Source organism: Rattus norvegicus, chromosome 13, assembly GCF_021556685.1.
Source record: "Rattus norvegicus strain SHRSP/BbbUtx chromosome 13, alternate assembly SHRSP_T2T, whole genome shotgun sequence".
Lineage (NCBI taxonomy): Eukaryota > Metazoa > Chordata > Mammalia > Rodentia > Muridae > Rattus > Rattus norvegicus.
This window is the reverse complement of record NC_141546.1, coordinates 47,611,237-47,621,254: the sequence shown is the minus strand read 5'-3', so window position 1 is coordinate 47,621,254 and position 10,018 is coordinate 47,611,237.

The window sequence follows — 10,018 nt, the reverse complement described above, 5'->3', positions numbered from 1 at the left end:
GACCCAAGGTGGGCGCAGGAAGGGCTGTTGGGGGTGATGGTGCCACCTTCCTTAAGGAGGGCCTTCTGCCATAACCCCTCACAGGCATGTCCACAGCAGGCATTGGTAACCTCATCTAAAGCACCTCAGACCTTATGGAGGCCTGTTTGCCAAGTGACTCCAGATCCCACTAGGTTGGGTGTTAGCCATCCCATTCTCCACACTGGCATTCTTCTGCTCAGTTGAGTTAATTGGTGATGCTGTGTTTTATGTGGTTCAGTGAAGGAGTTGTTGGGGTTTTTTAATTTATTTTTTATTTATCTGTTTTTCTTTTTTAAAGATGGGGTTTCTTGTAACACTGGCTGTCCTGTAGCTTAATCTGTAGACCATGTTGGCCTCAAACTCATAAAAATCTACCTGCCGGGGTTGGGGATTTGGCTCAGTGGTAGAGCGCTTACCTAGGAAGCGCAAGGTCCTGGGTTCGGTCCCCAGCCCCGGAAAAAAGAAAAAAGAAAAAAAATCTACCTGCCTTTTCCTCTCGAATGCTGAATTTAAAGGCTTGGGCCACCACCCCTAGTCTTGAGCAGTTTATTCTGGGAGGCTTAACCCTTACTACGACTCAGTGGGAAGGAAACACTGGAAACTACACCAGCATCAACCCATACAAGATCTAAATTCCACTCAGGTCAGTTATACTCCTTATTACATCACATAAAACTATGCTAATGGAGCTACATGCCCAGGGTTTTGTGTGACTACCTCCTTCCTTCCTCAGGATTTTCTTCTTTCTCTTTTTTTAAAGTTAGCATATTCTCTCTCTCTCTCTCTCTCTCTCTCTCTTTAAAGTAAGATGGCTGTGGGATGTTAAAACACTTGGGGAAGTGTAGAAATAGGGATGACTGAAATGAAGGAAGCAGGCTGGGAAGAGGGAAATACAAGCAAAGCAAGGAAATGCTTTGAAATCTGGTGAAACAAGTGCATGTGTAATAGGGAGGGGAGAGTAAAGAGCAAGAGACAGAATAAGCAAGCAGATTCCCCAATAATGCAAAAATTGATAAACATGAGAAGGGAAATAAGGAAGTTACTAAGGTAACCAATATATAGAGGATGAGGGGAAGGAGAAGGCAAGAGAAGGACACTAAGAAAAAAACTCCCAGAAAGCAAGTATAGGGAGCTGAATGGTGATGGTGGTACGCCCCTCATCTACCCCAGCACTCAAGGCAGAGGCAGGCATTCTCTGAGTCTGAGGACAGCCAGGGATACACAGCCCCTGTCCTGAAGAAAAAGACAAAACATACAAAGAATACTAGAGAAAAACCTGAAGAACAAGAAATTGGAAAGCTGGGCTGGAGAGAGGGCTCTGGTTAAGAGCACCGGCTACTCTTCCAGGGGTTCAGAGTTCAAATCCCAGCAACCACATGGTGGCTTACAACCATCTGTAATGGGATCTGATGCCCTCTTCTGGTGTGTCTGAAAACACTACAGTGTACTTGTATATAATAAATAAATCTTAAAAATAAAACTCTGCTTTAAAAATAGTCATAGAGCAGTAAAGTAGAAGTGCTGTTGAGAGAGGGGGGCTGGTGAGGTGGCTCAGCGTATGAGGGTGTTTGTTGACAAACACGATTCTCTGAGTAACCCCCAGGGCCCATGGAAGAGAACCAACTCCTGGAAGTTGTCTTCTGACTTCTACACAAATGCTATAGCACATGTACACAAAAATATAACTTTGAGGGGTCACAAGGGCAAAGAAGTATTTGGGATAGCTTCCTCCTGAGTCTTTGACCTCCCTGTATGGTCTTACAGGCTTGTCCCAGTTGTCTCAGCTCAGGACAAGATGGTGCCTGACTGCTGCCTCAGTCCACAGCTGCTCGTGAAATCACGAGCCCCAGAGGAATCACTGCTCCACCACAATCTGGATTGTCCTGAAACAAGGACTGCACATTTCTCCTGGCTTGCCTCAGGAGAGCAACTACTCCCCTCACCAGTCAGGGAGCTGTGCTTGGATGCTGTGTTTGCTTCTCCCTCTGTGCAGGCTGGTTTTATATGTCAACTTGACACTCAAGTTATCAGAGAAAGGAGCCTCCGTTGAGGAAATGCCTCTGTGAGACCCAGCTGTAAGGCATTTTCTCAATAGTGTGGGTGGTGCTGTCCCTGGGCTGATGGTCTTGGACTCTTAAGAAAGCAAGCTGAGCAAGTAACATCCCTCCATGGCCTCTGCATCAGCTCCTGCCTCCTGACCTGTGTGAGTTCCAGTCCTGACTTACTTTGGTGATGAACACAATGTGGAAGTGTAAGCAGAATAAACCCTTTCCTCCCCAACTTGAGTCTTGGTCATGATGTTTGTGCAGGAATACACTAAGGTTGCCGCCCCCCACCTCCCCAGCAGACATTTTTGCCCTTGTTTATTTTGTCATTAAATTGATGCAGTGTGTGTGGGTGGAGGGGTTATGTTCGTTACATCAGGGGACAACCTGAAGGGAATTGGTTCTCTTCATGGTGTGAGCAAGAATGGTGGTAAATAACCACTGAGCCATCCCCTGCCCTGGGTTTGGTTGTGCATTGCTCATCATTCATCTGCCCTGTCCTTTCTGCAACTATTTTACTTCTTTTGTGGACTCCTAAGTGCTTCCTCTTTGGATAGAGCCCTGCTTTTCCTGATTCCGATTGTCCCCTTCACAAGCTCACATAGGGAGACTAGCCCTCACAATTGGAAGTCTCCAGCTTTGTATAATTGTGATGGATGGAGGTTTTCTGGGCAAAGTTGAGCAAAGACTGAAACAGATTGATGAGCATGCAGAGTCTTCATTTACTTCAGGTTTGTTCCCCTTGTGTGGCCCAGGTGGCCTTAAGCCTTCTAAGTGCTGGGATTATGAACAGGTGCCACCTCACTCAGCCTACAGTTTTAGTATTGTTCTTGGTGGGTACTACAAGGCCAATCCTATGTTTGTATTTTGTGGTGCTGAGGATCAAACGCATGGCCTTGTGTATGCTACACAAGCATTCCACCACTGAGCAGTACTCCCAGCCCCACCCCCAGAGCCCATCCGAAATCCTGATAAAGGGGACAGTAGAGATGGGTGAAAGTCAACCAGGAAGTTCAGTTCCTGTACTGGCAAAGTGGCTCAGTAGGTAAGGGCACCTAGGCACCACCACCAAGCCTGACACTTGGTGGAGGGGAAGAATGAGCCAGAGTCCAATTGTCCCCTGACCTCTGTGTGTGACTAGCTTGGGCTCCCACGTACAGACACAATACACACCAAATAAGTTATAATAATGTTTTTTAAAGTAATTATTTTTTTGAGATGGAGATTTTTTAAAAGTGAATAAAATGACCCTGTCTGAGACAGGAGCGTTGTAATGACCATAAAAGTCGGCCTCTGGGACCGCCTTTAGCTACAGTGCTCTCCTTTCTAAATTCGTGCCCTTTGGTTATATTTTCAGTACACTGAGCACTTTTAACATGCCTGAGCTCGAAATTCATTAAGCCAGCTCTAGTAAAGAAAATAGCAGGCAGTAGAGGGAGTTAGAGCCATGGGACTGCTGATAAAAGACAGCCTGAAGCCCTTTCAGACCAGAGCTGAAGACCTCCCTGCAGTTTTCTTGGCACCGGAATAGCTGGGAAGGAGGATACAAACTGAAGCAGTATAATCCCTGAGAAAGCCTGCTGGCTGCTCCTTCCACTTCCCTGTGGCCTTTCTGACCCAGTTGCCCTGCGTAAGCAAAGACGCCTGCTGTGGCTCATTCTGAACGGACCGAGATGGCGAAGGTTCTATTTTTGACAGAGCAAACGATGATCTAGTGAGAAATAGGTACTCTTACAATTGAGCTCTGTATTTAGAAACCTCTGCCTGTTCCCTGCTCTGTGAAGCCTGTGGCGTTTGCCTTTTAACTTGGGCTTTTCCACAATCTGTAGCTCCTTTCTTCCAACCAGGATTTGTATTGCAAGGGGGCGTGGCTCTCCCTTCATTAAGGTTACTGAACTACTGGGAAGCGGCTCGTGTTGGCAGACCTTGGCATGTGGGCAATTATTTTTCTGGAATGGCTGTTTGTTTCAGAGAGGGTCTTGCTAGCCACCCACTAACTCTTGTAACATTCTTGAAGAGGGTGGTGGGAGGAGCTGGAGAGGCATGGTCTGAAAGAAAATTAAGTATGGATAGGAGCCTGACCTACCCATGGCAGGTAGAGGGAAGGAAACCTTAAAAAATCTTGGACTTCATATTCATGGCTGCCAACATCGAGTCACACCTGTCAGGTTAGGGGAAAGAATTCGTCTTGTTTGGATTGGGCTGTCGCTGGCCAAGAAGTGCAAAGGACAAATCTAATAGCCTCTCCTGGTAACTGGATGGCATGGAGACTTTTCCTTAGCTGTTGTCCCCTGTCACGTGATAAACACACACGATTCATGTGTTCTTCTCAAGAAATGCTTGGGACTTTAGCACACTTCTAAAGCTGCAAGAGGATAGGGTTTATTCATGCTTAGACGTTAACAAACAATTGACTCACAGTTGCTCTCTGCGAGTTTGAGGCCAGAGTAATGTCTCAGAAAGTTCCAGACCAGTCAGCAGGGATACACTGTGAGATACTGTCCTTATAAAAAGACAAAAGCCTTAGGCTCCTGCTCTCCTGTTCGGATTTGTGTCATTAATACCAGCCATACAAAAAGGGTTGGCACCACTTTCATTTGAATTTTTTGTTTTTTGAAGAGTAAGAAGAGTTGTCTTAGCTATTTCAGTTGTGAAGGTATTAAATCTTGAACTTTTCCTTGATAGGAGCCTGTGTACATGGGTGCTGGTGTGTGTGTGTGTGTGTCTGTGTGTCTGTGTGTGTGTGTGTGTCTGTGTATGTGTATGTGTGTATGTGTGTGTCTGTGTGTATGTGTATGTGTGTGTGTATTTGTCTGTGTATGTGTGTGTCTGTGTATGTGTGTGTATGTGTGTGTCTGTGTGTGTGTCTATGTGTGTGTGTCTATGTGTATGTGTCTGTGTGTGTATGTGTGTGTCTGTGTGTATGTGTCTGTGTGTGTGTATCTGTATGTGTGTGTGTGTCTGTGTGTGTGTGTCTGTGTGTATGTGTCTGTGTATGTGTATGTGTGTCTGTATGTGTCTGTGTGTATGTGTCTGTGTGTGTGTCTGTGTGTGTGTGTGTGACTATAGATTCAATCCAGTACCTTGTACATACATTCTCAGCAAGCACTCTACCACACTGAGCTGTATTCCAAACTTATAAAAAGGGCTTTATTATTGATTCAATTTTCTTATTCACTACTGGTCTGTTTTAATTTTCCCTCTCTCCCCCTCTCCCTCCCTGCTGCTACCTCTGCTCCTGAACTTCACCCTCAGCTTTGGATTTTTCTATTTCCTCATGATTCAGTCTCAGCAGGGACTTATGCATTTCTTACAAGCTATCTAACTGGTTGGTGATGGGGTATCTATGTGTAGCACAAGCAGGCTCTGAACTCATGATCACTCCACTGTAGTATTGGGATTCCAGGCGTGTGTCACCATGTTCAGCCTTCAAAAAGGACCACCTGAGTCCAGGGGTTCGTGCAGTGGGTAAAGATGCTTACCATACCATCCTGGAGACCTGACCTCTACACATGTGCCATGGTCATGCATCTCCACATGTGTATATGCACATAAACACACACACACACACACATGCACACACACACACATGCACACACCACAGTAACCAGCTCTTAATTTCAATTTCCACTTCGCTCTTGTCTTTATCATTTCTCCTGTCTTTGGGCTTAGTTCTTTTTTTAGTTCTTCGAGGAGTGATGTTTCTTTAGTTGGCATCTGTCAAAGTCTTTACTGCTCTTAGAACTACTTTTGCTGTATCTCATAAATTCTATGTTGTTTGTGTTTTAGATTGATGTGTGTGTGTGTGTGTGTGTGTGTGTGTGTGTGTGTGTGTGTGTGTGTGTGCATAAAAGCCAGAAGGGCTCTCTCTCTGCCTTTCTCCTCTATTACCCTCTTAACTTCCCTCCCCATCCCCTGAATAAACTTTATTCTATACTTAAAAAAAAAAAAAAGCCAGAAAAGGATGCCCAGTGTCCTGCCTTATCTCCTTGAGACAGGTTCTCTCACTGAACTGTAACCATGGCTACTTCAGCTCTCTGCATTTCTATTCGAGTAGAATTCTTTCACTCTCAGTCTGTGTGTCTGTAACCTGCCTCTAGGTAGCACATAGATGGAGTTTTGTTTGTTGTTTTAATATAGCCTGTTTAAAAACACCCTGTAATCCTGGAGACTTGAATCCATTTATATTCGTTATCAACAGGTAGGAACTTAGTACGAGGCTGGCAAGATGGTGCAGCAGGTTAAATCCAAGCCTGACAACCTGAGTTCTGAACCCATAGAGCCCATGAAAAGGTGAAATGTCATGCATATGTCTGTAATCTCAGCATCTCTAGAAAAAGATGGGAAGTGGGAACAGGAGAATCCTCTGGAAGCTCAAGGGCCACAGCAGGAAACCACGAGAGAGACTGCCCCGAGTGTGTTTCTTGGAAGAGGAGGACCAAAACCCGAAGTCATCTTCTGAGTTCTACACGCACACCATGGCCTGTGCACACCCTCACACCTGAACACAACCAAACAAATGTTAATAAAGTAAACTTTATCACTGCCACTTTGTCTAGTTGGTTTTTAGACACTTGATTTCTTCCTTTCTTGTTCCCTTTCTTTAGGGCTTGATGGTTTTCTGTCTGGATGCACTTTGAATCCTTCCTGGCTTTTCTCATCCACATACACTGGAGATTAAACCCAGGACTTTGTCATGATAAGCCAGTACCCTGCCACCACCACAACCCTCCATTCTATTTTTTTTTTTTTGGTAGTTCTAAAGATTTTTGCTTTGTAATTACTGAGTATAAATCTTATAATACACTATTTTGGGCTCAAAACAATTTATCTTTGCTTCCAACTCTCACACATACCATGTTAGCGTAGGCTAATTGTGCAAAATAATGGGTTTCATCATGACATTTCTCTTTTTAAAAAGTTATTACTGCGGCTAGAAAGATAGCTTAGCAGTTAAGAGCACCGGCCACTCCTCCAGAGAACTCAGGCTCAATTCCCAGCACCCACATGACCGCTCAAGCACCTGTAACTCCAGTTTCAGGGAATCTGATGTCCTCTTCTGGCTTTTCTGAGCACCAAGCATGCATGTACATCCATGTCAGTAAAGTGCCATACACATAAGACTTGAAAACGTGTGTGTGTGTGTGTGTGTGTGTGTGTGTGTGTGTGTGTGTGTGTGTGCAGGCACACGCATGCATGAACATGCCAGTGTGCCTGTAGAGTTCAGAGAACAACTTTCGGGAGCTCACTCTCTCCTGCTCCTCTGGGTTCCAGGAATTAAACTCAGTTGTCAGGCTTGCACAGCAAGGGCTCATGCAGACCAAGCCAGACGTCACATTTTCACACGTGTGTGTCACGTGCTTTGGTTGTATTCATTCCCATTGCCCTTTTTATCCTCTCACCTTCTGACCGTTACTTCCTTTTTCCCTAAGAGCTCGTCTTTCCTCTCTTTTAATTTTGTTTCTTTAGAGACAGGGCCTCTAGGTAGAGAGGCACAAGCTGGTCTCAGACTCAAGATTTTCTTGCCTCAGTCTCCTGCACGCTGGCATACAAGTTTATCCCCCCGATGCCTGACCCTTTGGATTTTTTTTTTTTTTTCGGAGCTGGGGACCGAACCCAGGGCCTTGCGCTTGCTAGGCAAGTGCTCTACCACTGAGCTAAATCCCCAACCCCGGAATTTTTGATGTTAGAGTTTATGTCCTTTGTAGTGTGTATCCCAGCTTATCTTAGCTTTGGTTATCTATAGCATTGTCTTTTAGTCTTTTTGCTAGGAATAAAATTGCTTTATCTCTGTCACTATTGTTTTAGTCCACTCCCAATATGGCTTTGTAATGAAGTTTTTGACTTTTCATGTCTGAGAGGCAAAAAGATATTGATTGACTTTTTCTTTTAACATTTTTGTTTTTGTTACTTGTTTTGTGTTTTTGTTTCTGTTAGATCACTTGTTTTTGAGGCAGGGTCTTATGTTGCCCAAATAGTTGAGGATGATCTTGAACCAACCCTTCTACCTGTACCCAGCAGGTCCCGAGGGTGCAGGCACGTGCCACCACACTGGTCTTTTAGCACCCTGACTACATCATACAGTCTCCATGTCTCCTGACCTGCTGTCTGTATTGAGGAGGTGGTCCCTCTGCTGGTCTGTACAGATAGTCTTTGGCAAGGGTAGGCCTTCAGTATTTAGAATTGCACGTGATTACGGAAGGACCAGAGAACCTAGGTGGGGAAAGTTTGCAGTGTGTTCCTCGTTGGCTAGGCTGCTGCCTTTGTAGTGGCGCTGGGTGGGATTGCTACCTGGGCGATCTGCCTTGTGTGACCACTGTAGACTCTGTTGTTCTGCAGAGCTATTAGGACTCCGGTTAGGGTAGTCCCAGCGTGTATTCACTGGCTGGGTGATACCCATTCTTCTGTTGAATAGTGATATAGGCTGGGCTCCAGGTTAGAGAGATTCACTGGCTGGGTGGCTTAGAACTGGTGGCTCCGAGGATTTCTTCATAGAAATGCATAATTGAAAATTACTCGTGTCAGAGGGGGGCAGCGGGGTGGTGTGTTGGCTGCTCTGGGTATGCCTATCTCATACATACTCATGGGTGGGAGTCTCCTCACTCTCACGACTGTGATCACCGAGTGGGCTTTTTGAGAGATTGGAGCCGCTGCTTGACTTCCTAGACCAAACCAGTCTCTCTCTATTCCCTTCCTTCTCTCTGAGGGTTCACAGGAGTAGCTAGGCACTTAAGGACACAAGGCGGGTCCTCACAGTACTTCTGAAGGCAACCGACACTGTCCTGTAGGTTAGGGAATGGATCTTGGCTTGAGAGCCACAGCTGTTAGGACAAAGGTACCACCGAGATGTGTGTGGTCCCCGTGACCTTTTCTTTGGACCCGAGGCAGCTCAGTCTAGCTCTTTATTACCTCTAGTAGCTTGCTTGGAAGGAGACTGGAGTGGCTTTAGCTCTGAATACTAGAGAGGCCCGTAGCTGCCACCAGTTCTCTTTCCATTTAAAAACACTCAAGAAAACCTCTTCCCGGTGCTATCCAGACTTGAGGAGCAAAGAAGAGCAAGATGACCCAAGTCAGGGTGGCCCAGCACCACCACCTCTTCCTCTTCTTTTTCTTAGACATATTTAATTTTATATGTGTGAGACTTGCCTGCATGTGTGCCTGTGTGCCCCATGCATGCCTGGTGCCCTTCAAGTTCAATAGAGGGCATCCGATCTCCTGGAACTGAGGTTACAGATGGCTGTGAGCCACATGTGGATGCCAGAGACCGAAGCTTAGTCCTCTGCAAGAGCAGCTGGTGCTCTTAACCACTGAGCCATCCTGCCAGCTTCTTGTTCTTACGTTTCTATTCCATTTTTATTCAGCTCTGGAAATCTAGCTCATATTTGTTTCCAAGGAAAAGTTGTCACCAGTATCTTCTGGTCCGGATAGAGGCTACTTGAACTTTCTTACTCATATCACTCTCTGTTTTTACCTCTGGGTATACATTTTGAAAAGGTTGGCAGGAAGGAAGGACACACACGAGGAAAGCAACTTAAGACAGTTGCCTGTACTTAGGGCAAAAACCCGTAGAGCGGTCTCTGAGGATCAGAGCCTACCATTTGCTTACAGGCTGGAGAAGTTATAGGGCAGAAAGGGAAGATTGAGAGGGAGGCAGAAAACACCAACATGGCAGCTTACAAATATCAGAAACTCTAGTTCTGGGGGACCCGATGTCCTCTGCACTCTGAGGGCACCAAGCATGCATGTGGTGCATATACACACCTGCAGGAAAAAATTCCCACCTGAAATTAAGTCCCTTTTTGGTTTTCAGCTGTCATTACTAGGGGTGACCAGTGAGTCCTCAGTTAAACAATGTCAGGTGATGGAGAAGCATCTCATTTGGTCACCATTACTAGGGTCCTGAGGGCAGGGCAGGCTGGAATCTAGAGAAACTACTTACTCTACTTCTGGAA